This window comes from Apium graveolens, chromosome 6 (assembly GCF_009905375.1).
Source record: "Apium graveolens cultivar Ventura chromosome 6, ASM990537v1, whole genome shotgun sequence".
NCBI lineage: Eukaryota > Viridiplantae > Streptophyta > Magnoliopsida > Apiales > Apiaceae > Apium > Apium graveolens.
Window position 1 is genome coordinate 124850818 of NC_133652.1, and position 13024 is coordinate 124863841.

Genomic DNA, 13024 nt, shown 5'->3' on the forward strand with positions numbered 1-13024 from the left:
TTTATAACCCGTATGAATGTTCTTAATTGAAATTTAGACCTTTTTGTTCTAGGGGTTATTAGATTTTGAAATATTGTGGGTTTTGTTCCTCATGAAATTTGCAATCGATTGGTGTATAGCTCGTTAACAGATGATTCATGGTTTGAACGGAGTTGTGTTTTGAAGTTTACGTCGGGTCACCGGAAACCAGCGAGTTTCTTGAGCTTTTTTCGGCGAATTCTGGAAAGGGTTGTGTGTTTTGATTGCATATACAAGTTGCTGGTAGCCTGTAGTTTAATTCTGGACAGTTTGGTGACCTGAGGTGGCCGAAATCGTGTTCTCCGGCCACACTCCGGCGAGTCGTTGGCGGGGGTTTGCAAAATTGCAAACAAACCCCTGAACTTTTGAAGAAGATGAAGTTCAGTCCCTGAACTTTCCAGAACTTGCAAATTTAGGATTTCTGTTTATAAATTATTTAAAAATCATATTTCCTATTTATTTTAATCATAAAAATTTGTTTTAAATTTCTGAAAATTCCAAAAATTATTATTTTAATTCCAAAAATTATTTTTAATTTAAAAATAAATCTGAATTAATTAGTTAATTGATTTTAGTTAAGAATTAATTAGTTAATTGGTCAATTAATTCGAAAATTAATTGATTTAATAAATTATTAATTGATTTTAATTAATTATTTAATTAGATTTAATTATTTATTAATGATTTAAAAATTCCGAAAAATAATTTCGAGCTTTAAATTTTACTTTAAATTATTTTCAAGGCTTGATAACTATTAGAAAATTATTTTGAAGCCAAATGTGGCCGACCAAACCTTGTTTATTGCTTTAAAATTGATCCAATGACCCGTTTTAATTCCGAAAAATGTTTTAAAAATCATACTAAAAACCCGAAAGCCTGTTTATGACCCGAGACTTCTCTATAAATGGAATGTCATCTATTGTTTGACGTACTATATGCTATATGTGACTTGTTTGTTTGACGGTCGGTCTATATGTTCGATGTTTACTTGTTTATAGCATAACTTTCAATCAGTTAGTAGGATTTGGGTAAAACGAAGGGTAGATAGAAGTGTATATCAAATAGAATTATATGAGTTTAGTATTGATAGATGTTTATGATATATGAGCAGAAGAGGCAAGGTGTAGGAAAGGGAAACAGGTAGTCGAGGAGTAGGAGATTGTGATTGTGATTGTGTTCTGAACTTTCTCGAGATATATTGTAGTTGATTGATAGTCCTGTTTTATATTGCAAGTGCTTTGAAGCACTGAACCCTAAACCTTGATTCCATTTGTTGATCTTTGAGCCGTAAACCTTATTCTTTCTGAACCATTGATTGTTGTATACCCGAATACGAACCACAGATATACGATACTACTCCACAGATACATACAAACTAAATGCCAAAAACTGAATCAAATTGCTTAAATACTCAAACCATTATACCTTATGCTTTGAAAGACCAAATCCTTGCAACCTTGAAACTTTGATTCCTTTGTTATCCAATTCTTTCATTACCTAACAACCATTCCTTGAAATTTCCATATTGATCCTTTGTGAAGATTGAAACAATTTCATTATTTAACATCCAATGTTGCTTATGATTCTGTTTATTGCTTTACATTGTTTATTCTGTTATTATGTTAGAATTGGATTGTTTTATAAAATTATGGATCAGATTCGTGGTCAGACCAGATTGGTGGTCAAGTTAGGCCAATGTGTGCCTTGGATCCAGTAATTAGAGTAGAGCTGTGTGCCTTGCTCGGGGTTAGTGCGTGACTGATCAGCAGCCTAACCTTGGTTTTTAAAATAAAAATATAGTATCCAATTCTAAATCATTAATCATTGTTCACTTGATACCTTATCCCTTTTCACTTAAGGATCATTATTCTCAGTCTTGTCATTGTGACTTGCTGAGCTAGTTAGCTCATTTGTGCGATGTTGTTTATGTTCTTTTCAAGTTAAGAAGGAACCAGTTGGTAGCGAGGATCCCCAATCCAGTGCGAGAGCTAGGGGTCCAGGTTGATCGAGTTAAGCTAGCTGACAGCTTTTGAGATAGTTTAAGTTTGTAAAAGTTTGTAATAATGTTAAATGTTCAGTTTTAAGTTTGAGTAGTTGGGATTTGGATGTTTGTAATATAAGTGTGTGTGTGTGGCTTGTGTACATACTTTAACCTTTTGCGGTCCGTGGTAGTTGGTAAGTAGGGACACTGCATATTATTATTATCTTTATTATTGCTATAAGCAGGTTATAAATAAGGTGTGTGTGTGTGAGTGGACCCCAAACTTCTGACCCGGGTTTGGAGGGCGCCACAGGTTTGGTATCAGAGCTACAGGTTACAATTCACTAACACAAGCCTAGGTTGACGGGAATGGGTAGAGGGTTAGGATTAGAAGTAAGGAAATACAAAGATAGAACATCGAGAGGATGAGTGTGACGGTATAACAGGTATTAGTATAATTCACGTTGTGGTTCGAGATTCTTATATTGTGATATGATTTCAGATAGCAGCGATGGCCGACTCTTTCATCTCCGTACCAGCTGATCACTCAGAGCCCTCGGATGGAGGACCATATTCAGGTCTACGTCCTGTTGTTCCACCAGTGTTAGCTATTTTACCTCCACCTGTATTGCAGCCCGTACCACTACAGGCTATTCCACCCTCAGGCATGAGACCACCTATCAGAGGACCCCCACCAGCTGATTCAGATTCCACTGGACATTCAGTTGCGGGTGCCCCATTCCAGTCTACATTGCCTCCTGTTCCTTATTATCGGTATGAGGCTCTTTTATTGGAGCGTGATTCCTTGTTGGCATAGATCCGAGAGCTGCAGCATATCATCAGGACTATAGATGTTGATCATGGTGTGAGGGAGCTTCGAGAGGATATCCATGTGACATGCAGGATTCTTGAGGCTAGGCTACATGGAGCTACATTACCTGGTCGAGGCCCTGATGCACTTATGGGATGGGCTAGTGAGGTGATGGAGGACTTTGAGAGGCTGGGAGGACCAGAGTTTCCTTGGAGTTAGATCAAGAGATGGAGATGCTGATCAGTGCTGTTGTGGTTATTTAGTATGTACAGTAGTGTGTAGAAAGTATCAGTAGACTTTTGGGTTGTATTTATAGACTAGATCTGCTGACTAGTGAGTAGGTTTGTTCTACCTTTTGCTTTTACTTCCGAAGCGTTTTAACGCTTGTACTACCTAAAACTTTTGATAATATATCAGTACCTTTTCTTTTCCAGCATTGTCATTTACTTTACTGCACCTGTTTTACTTTACTTTATTTATTGCACCAGTTATACTCTTGTGATACCATATACCCTGTTCCCTTAACTGTTTATATTCTATAAAGAAGCATGCAATTTACTTAGTTCAACAGTTACAACTGTTTTCAAAAAGAGATATTTCTGTTTTATAAAACTTTTCTTTTATACAAAGGATTTGATTTAAAAGCTAAATAAGTTGTTTAATTCTTTACAGAAAATGCCTCCTAGAAGAAATACTCGCACCAACACCCAGAATGAAGAAACCAACAACAATAACAACCAAGATGATACTAACCAGAATGCAAACCCAGGACCCATAGACCCAACAATAGCCCAGATTCTTCAAATCTTGGCTCAACAAATAGTTCACCTGACACAACAGCAACAAAGACAAACCAATCCCCAGGTAACTTTCAAAACTTTTCAGGCAGTAAACCCACCAGAATTCAAGGGTTCCTTGGATCCGATTGAAGTGAATGTTTGGTTAAAGGAAATAGAGAAGTTGTTTGCTTTAGTTAAAGTGAAGGAAGAACAGAAGGTGGAGTTTGCAAGTTATTATTTGAAGAATGAGGACACCTATTGGTGGGAGAATGTCAAGACATTGGAAGGTACAGATGTTATTACTTGGGAGAGGTTCAAAGAATTGTTTTTAGAAAAGTATTTTCCTCAGTTTATTCAGGATCAGATGGAACTGATGTTTTTAGAGCTAAAGCAAGGAAATATATCGGTAGCAGGTTATGAAAGTAAGTTTGAAGAATTGTTAGGTCCCAATTTGTTTGTAGAAGGGGGGGTTGAATGCAAACAATACCGTTTCGTCGAATAAAATGCGGAATAAAATTGTGAAACAAAATTCAAGTTAAATAAAACTTTTATTAAACTTGAAAGGTGTTACAACTACGGTATCGATTACAAGGGATTAATCTCAAATCAATTATTACAAATTTAGAATAAATTCGACATGAACTTTTTCTATTTTTGTAATTAAAAGATCAAATGCTAAAAGCGATTTGAGATTAAGTTCTAGGGATTTTAATCCGCTAGATTGATATACAAGAACAAGATAAGTAATTCTAGTGGTTTGGATTTAACATTAACAAACTAGAATATTTGATCTTGAATAAGCAGATGAATGATGAAATATTTTCTTTTGTTTTCTGCTGTGTTTTCTTGTTCTGTATGTGCTCTGTTTGATTGCTGAATAATAATTGGATGATATTGTCTTCTACTTTCTTTTAAACAATCACAGCCGAAGTTATTGAACTGGTGTGACAATCTATTTGAGCTTAAAGGACTTTCGGTGAGACAATCTATTAGAGCTAGGAAGACAATTAAAATGAACTAGCAAGACTTTCGGTATGACTATTGATTGTCATACCGATTGTCATATTAGTTCAAACTAAATTGTTTTACTGAATTAATAAGTGATTTTAATCTAAATAATAATTCTATCAAGACAATCAACTGAATTAGCATGACATTCGGTATGACTATCAATTGTCATACCGATTGTCATACTAGTACAATTACTTGTCTTTTTAGAATTAAAACAGATTTTAACCAATTAAAATTCTGTAAATCCTTAATATTAATTCTAAATTAATTAATCAATTTAATTCAATTAATCAATAAATTAATCCTTGCAGATATAATTTATTTTCTTAATTAAAATTATATGACTTAATTAATTAATAGAGAATTAATACTAACCCTGAGCAGCATCCATTCTTCTGACAATCTTCTGAAAGTCACTGAGACTTATGAATCAATTCCGCCACTTCAATGCTGACACTCGATGTACTGTCTGGTTCATGAGTGACTAACTTTCGTGACGTTTCTTCATGTCTTGACTTTGTTGTTCTCATTGAATCCTTGTAATAAATGATACCTTGACGAGATCTCTGTCACTTGATTAAATCCACGATCTTGAGTTATATCACTGAGGCATGATCAAATTCTTGAACTTCTTCCAGTGAATCTTCAAGTCTGCAGATGAACAATGTTTCTTTATTCTTTGACAGATGTTACTTTGTGAGATCTCTCTGATGCTTGATCCACTATTTACTTATTACATTCTTATTTGAGTTGAGTTAAATACTCGAATAAACGAGTAGGCTATGACATATGCCTTTCAATCTCCCCCTATTTGCTTGTTAGACAATAACAACAAATACCTAGAGGATAACTCAACTAACAAATAAGAAAAAGATATAAACAGTAATGTAAAGTAAATAGCAGAAAAGTTCTGGATTATATTTAACATTTTCCAGATTCCAAATGAAATTTACAAGTGAATACAAGATAGATGTTCCTCTAGCCTGAACATATAACTACATTAGTCTATCTTGATTCATAACGCTCTAATCATATTACATTGAGTTTTGAGCTAATTGACTTTAGTTGTCTTCTCTTCTGACTTCACCTTCTTCTAAATCTTGAAGCAATTCCTTGTCAAAAACACGATCCTTTTCTGAAGTGAAGCTTGCAGGTCTGACTGGTTGAACTCCAACTGTCTTCAACTTATTCTTGAGTTGATTGTACCTTTTAACATTCTTCTCACAATAAGCTTGAATCAAGTCAGCAGCTTGAGTCTTCAACATGGATGAATATCCAGCAGTTCTCAAATGATGTTCCATCCAGACCAGATGCTTAGCTGAGTAGTCTTTAAGAGATTGTACATCTAGCTGACAGATTTGAAGACAATCAGACTTAAAGAATCTCACTTGATGAGGATTGTTGACCACTTGAGGACTAGCCCTGCTGGCAAACTCTTTAAGCCTTTCCCGAAGAACTTCATTCAACTCTGAGCTTCTTTTCACTTTGTTTAAAAGAACCCAAATCTCTGACAACGAACGATTCTCAAATAGATGAAGTGACACTTTGAATGATCCTTCACTCTGACAATATACAAAAATGCTCATCTCATTTAGGGATCTATCAAAAGCAGCTGTGATCCTTGAGACTTCAGTCTTGATAGCATTCATGTACATGTCATTGTTAGGATTTGAGATTTCCAGCTTGTCAAGAAGATGTAAGAACTGCCTATCATTGTTAGTGCATAGCTGAGGCATATCGAGTACTCTCCTAGCTTCATCCCACTTTCCACCAATCTTCAGTCTGACATCTCTTCTCCTTTCTTGAGCTTTAATGTCATGAAGACGTTGCTTTTGAAGAGTTTCTGTTCTTTGTATGTCTTTTCTCCTATCAATGATCTGTGAGACCTTCTTGAGTTCAGCTTCTTTTCTTTGCATCTCTGACTGCTCTTTCTGAAATTCTTTCTCAAACCTAGGATCCACTGAATCTTCTTCTTCCCAATCTTCAAAATCACTTTCTTCTTCAGCTTCAAATAACCCATCTTTATCTTCCTGAACTGGTTCAGTGGGAATGTCAAAAATATCGAAGTCATCCTGTTCTCCACTGTAGTAGGCATCATCAGCCTTTCCTTTATCTCCAGCAGAAGTATCTTTTTCTTTCCCTTTGGAACTACTCCCTTTCTTCTCCCCCTTAGTTGAGGGATCCTCTACTGACTTTCCTTTGAAACCTCCACCACTTCCAGAGCCTGATCCTCCACCAGACGGTCCTTCAAAATAAGCTCTTTGTTCTTCATTAGGGCAATGAGAATTCTTGATCATGTAATATAAGTGCTTCATGCCTTCATTTAGATGTTCCATGCCCGTCTCTATCTTTAGAAATCTTGAGTTGTCCAGTGAATGATTCATCTCAACGAGGTCTTCAAGAGAAGTCATTCTTGTATGTAGGGAGCAGAAGTTGGATATGTCATCAGCTGATAAATTTGGAGTGTCCTGAATAGAATTGAGCTTTGGTATTACAGTAGTCTTTAAATCTGAGATGTCATTCCTTATGATTGCAAGTTGATTGTCGACAGAGGTGGAAGAAGAAGACCGTTCAACCACCTGTGCTTTGAATGCTTGAGCTTCAGCTTGACTTTTAGCAAGTTCTTCTTTCAGGGCAGCAATCTGAGCTAACAGGTTGATAGTATCAGTGTCTGTGTGTGCTCTCACCTGAAGTTCACTCGTATTTGGTTCACTCATCTCACGTGCATGTGTTTCTCTCAATATGATTGCTCGTGAGGAGTCTTCCAATTGCTGTTCTTGTGTACCTGCATTAAAAATCACCCTAGCCTCTTCAAGAGAGGTCAGTGGTGGTGCAATGGGAATTCGCGAGTCCCGATCCTCAGTCAATGCTATCAAATCTTTTGGAATAGATGTCTGAATTGCTTCAGGGATAGATTGACCGAGTTGCCCTCCACTTTCTCCAGATAAATCTGCGAGTGGAGAATCCCATAAGGGAGCCAGAGTTGTTGGATCTGGGAGGGGAGAAAATGACTCTATTAAAGATGGCGGAGAGTCAGATTTTCCCTCTGAAGCATGTGACTGCTCTTCTGCCGTAACTATGGCAGGCACTGTAACCGACTCTATGTGCACTCCTCGCTGGGTGTCCTGAGTATTATCTGGGGAAGTGTATGGTTCCATTGTGAGTAATGGAATTGTGCTTGACTCAGTACAAGATGCCATGGCCCGATGGCGAATTTCAATAGATGCATCCTGTTGAGAGAATGCCTCTAGTAACTGTTCATTGGCCATTTCAAAGTCCATGTCCTGTTGGGAGGACAAGGATAAGCTATCAGATGCCTCAGAATAGGTTTTTCTTTTCTTAGGAGGAGGCAGAGCTGAGGGTTCACTCATATTTGACATTGTACTTGTAACACCCCCAGATCCGGGGTCGGGGATCCGGGTCGTCACGGTCTTTCTTTCCACAATATCACTTCACTTAATTAATAAATAACCTTATGCTGTGACCCCACACTAACACACACCACAACCCGTTATAGTCTCAGAGATGAAATTTAAATAAGTATAAGTCTTTGGATCCACAATTTAAAAGTTATTACAACCCAAAACGATTACTTGATAAATTTACAGTTAATTGCCATTATCTGCCACAAGTTATAATTATACATAATTGATTCTCAAAAGCAGATGGTCTAATCTACAATAGATCTACCTCTGCAGCTATAGCAGCTACGACATCAACGGGAAGACGCGGAACGCTTCCCACGCGCTTGCGCTGGGTCTGCTGGAGTCTGGCCATCTTTCCTAACTGTTGTTGTGTGATGAAAGAAGAAAGCAAGGGTGAGCAGCAAGCCCACCAAAATAATATGTATAATGATTTACAATATATGAGCCTACTCATAATACTCATGAAAGTCTTGGTCAAAAGAAATGAACCAAGTTGATAACTTAATGCGATGAAGTCGCAAAATATTCAGTATATATACATATATACTTTTCAAAATATTGGAAGTCCTCTTCAATGCATAATATACACAAAGTCCTTGTGTGTAACTGTATGAAAAAAATATCGTTGCAAGGTGATCTCATATATCTAACCTTGTCTCAACGTTTTTCTGAAAATCTTTGTCATACATAAGACAATTATTAATTAGATATAAGTTTAAAAGATGAGGTTACCAAATACCCCAATATACTTATATCTTTCCCAATACTACTTGAACTACCACCGTTCAAGTTATAATCAGTTTCAAAAGTTCATCACATAGACGAGACTACAAGATAATACTTGAATAGATTCAACCTTTAAAATATCATCAAAATGAAATGAAGTTATGAGATACTTCATTTGATGCAAACATTATTTTGAAAACTTGACCCTGCCAACACTCAACAATCGCCCAACCGTAGCCTTTCTATCGAAGTGCTTTGGGTAGTGTTGCAGAAATATCCAATTGGATGATGAACTCATTACGGGAGTTTACCGCGCCAGGAAGACCACTTACGATGATCAGTCGTAGTAGTACAACCCCACCATTTTCTACATGTAGAGGAGAACCTGTCGGATTTACTTGTCAACCGAACACTGAACTCCTAAGGAATGGACCGCCTTAGCGGAACTTCCAGGCCATTTGGGCCAATATAATAAGGCTGGGCCGGCGCTACTCGACCACTTACGCCACTCCTAGTTCAGATGAAATCCATGACTCTGAAACGTAAAGCTCGTTTCCCCCCTTTCCCCAAGTAGAAACTTGTTGATACGGCTCCACCAAGAAGTCGTACCTAGTTGGAAAGGAAAACTCACCGATATTTCCCAGGCGATGCCTGTTAATGGATTAACTTGTTCCAAGAATTTTACTTCCCGAATATTGGGTAAGTAATCAAAAACTCTTTTACCAAGACAGCAACCTTGTTGCGAATATAAAACACACCACCGAGCCGGATCCCCCAGGTTTTGAGCGAGTATTTAAATCCCCTTTTTAAAAGGAAGATCTTAAATATAAAAATAGTTTTGGGATCCGCTCTAACTTTTGAAAATCATTTTAAAGACTCGAAAACACTTTAAAGAGTGTTTGGAGTAAAACTGATTTAATGAAGTAAATCAGTCCCCAGAATATTTAGAAAATGTCTGAATATTATTATTTAAATAATATTCCCATAAAAGATAATCTTTATAAAATAATTGAAGTAGAAGTATTAAAACTTATACTTGAAATGAATAGCAAATAATCAAAGATATACTTATACGAAAGTAATATCTTTATTTGAATAATCAAAAATAAGTTTGATTATCGACACCTTATTCTTTAATAAAATAAAGAATATATCTCAGCAAATAATCGGAGTCATAGATCCTCAAATGAATATTCAAATAATATTCAATAAATAAAATAAGCTGAGTCATAATACCTCGAATGAATATTATAAATAATATTCGTTAAATAAAATAAAGGAGTCATACATCCTCAAATGAATATTCAAATAATATTCAATAAATAATGTAAAGGAGTCATACGCCTTCGAATAATATTTGAAATAATATTCAATAATAAAATAAAGTTAAAGTTATCGAATAAACCTTATTCGATCAATAGTTTTAAAAACTATATCCATATATATATATATATAAATAAATATATATATATATATATACTCGGGAACATCGACTCCCGGTTTAGAAATATGTTCACCTTTTATCCCCTATACTAAGGGTATACGCAACTACTTGCTTATTTCTAGCATAGGTATTATGCAACTATAAGCATTGAAATCAACAGATAGATAACCAGATTACGAAACAGACATGCATATATACCATATTAGCATGCTCCAATATATCGCAAAATTTGCTAATAACAATCATGCAATATCACAAGATAATGCATATACATATATTTACATCACAACAACAGTATAACGGGTAGAAAACTTGCCTGAGCGACTGGGGTTACGAATGGCTCGGGACGAGTCTGGTAACCTATAAATAACAAGTAAGTTGGAATTAAACCAAAATCACTTGTAAATCTATACTTTAACTAACTTAGACTCTAACGCTTGTTTTGCGCTCACTGATTCGCTTAAGCCACTCGGGTACCCTCGGCTCCACCATTTTTAATAATTTAACCTTTATGAGTTTTAAAGCGATTCCTTCGCGAGTGTCTTACCAACTGCCTAACACACTTACCATAAATGTTTCATACATTAATTAACCCTTTTTGGTCTTTAATCTATGTTTCAAAGTAAGGCGAGGGAAAAAGTTTCGTTCGTGAAACGCCGTTACTTGAAACGGTCGTTTCTCCTAAACCGTAAATCGGAATCGAACGAACTACATATCAAAACGAAGCTCGTAACATGAGCTATCTAAACATGGCAGTGGTCACAATCTAGCAGGGGGTTCTCGGGTCCTAATGCTATGCACAAAAACAGTCCAAAGAAAATCGGACGTTACGACGGCTATGTTTACGCGATTTCCAATATTTTAAACCATTCAAACCCATTCCAAATCAACCCCAAATCCAACCTCAATCCATCATACAACAAACATCCATCCTTATCACATCATAACAATCCCAACAAATCCACATTAACCATTTATACTATTCTTTATCATGAATTTAAACTACACTTAAGTTCATTAATCAACAACCAAGATTTACAACTTCAAAAACAACCCAAAACCCATTAATCTCTACATACACAATCATCAAGCCTCTCATGAACTCTAATACTCATTTTATGCTCTTAACTTTCAATAACAAAGCTTGGTTAAGAGATTATACCTTCCTTGGAGAGTGGAGAATCAAGGGGATGGCTTGGAATCATCTTTAAAGCCCTTATCCAAGCTTAATCTAAACAAAACTTCAAGAACACAAATTTTAGTTCTTGAAAACACTATTCACCATCTTCTTTGATGATTTATAGAAAAAGATTGGCTTGGATTTAAAAGCTTAAACTTATAGGAAGTATGTAACTTAACTAGGAGAAGCTAGGATAATTACCTTGCTAAATAATAAGTGGAGGAGCTTGAACTTCCATTTTTTAAGAAGAGAACCCGAGAGCTTCATGAAGAAGAAGAAGAATTTTGTGTTTTGCCTTGTCTTGATTTTTGGTTGGTTGATTTGGTTTTGTTTTTGATTTAGTGAATTACCTTCTTGCCCTTGGATTTGTGTGGTTACAAAGCCACCACACCTCCTCCTTCCCATGTCATGCTTATCTCATCCACATGATGTCATCCTTCCTTCCTTGTCTTCTTTCTATTGGTTGGATGACATCATTCCCATTAATCCCTTTGATTAACTTCCTAATCGTTTGCCTAATGACCGCTGATCTGCTATACGGTTCGCTTAACTTTCGTTCTCGTTTTATCGTTTGAAGGATCATACCCGGGATCTTATTACTTAGGTTCCCTTAACCTTTCTCAATATATTATATTCCTTCTATGATCCTCTTTTATAATCCTTTAATTTAAATCCTTTTTATCCTGTTACCTTATACTCAATTCTCTCCGTATATTGTGGATTTCCGGGAAAAACCAAAGTGTTCGGAATTGGATTCTGACGATCTTTACATACACTTATATACTTCATAGAGTACTAATAATATCCCATAAGATCAATAACAGAACCCCTACATAGCGTGGCATGAAAAGTTTTCTCGTTCAGCAAAAACACTATTCATAAGGGTTTCAAAAATTTCCAAAATTGGGGTTATTACAGTCTCCCCTCCTTAAAAGGATTCCGTCCCGGAATCAGATAGAAAATGAATAGGGATACCTTCCTAGCATTGCACCTTCTAACTCTTAAGTAAATTTTCCCACATTGTGGTCCTACCACCAAACTCTGCCTAGTTTAATAATCCTTCTCCTAAGCACTTGTTCTTTTTCACTCTATAACCCTTCCTGGTTGCTCCATACAGGTTACGTCGGGTTGCATATCTATGCGCTCATATGCCTCTATTTATCTGGCATCTAAATTACACTTCCTTAACATTGATACGTGAAACACGTTACGACCTGCTACATGTTCGGGGTTAGGGCTAGCTTCTATGCTATCCTCCCAATACGTCTTAATATATCCAAGGGTCCAGCAATTCGTGGACTTAGCTTTCATTTCTTTCCGAACCTCATCAATCCTCTCCAAGGGATACCTATAACATTACTAGGTCCCCTATTTCATACTCTTTATCCTTTCGTGTCAAATCAACATACTTATCATGACCATCTTGGGCTACTACCAGCCGTCCTCTGATTAGATCTATCATATCCTTGGTCCTTTGGACTACTGCGGGTCCGAGCATCTTGCGCTCTACAACTTCATCCTAACATAAGGGAGATCGACATTGTCTTCCCTCAATGATCTCATAAGGCGACATCTCGATAATGACATATGATCTATTGTCGTAAGATAACTCAATCCGAATTAAGTGATCATTCCAAATTCTTTCAAGT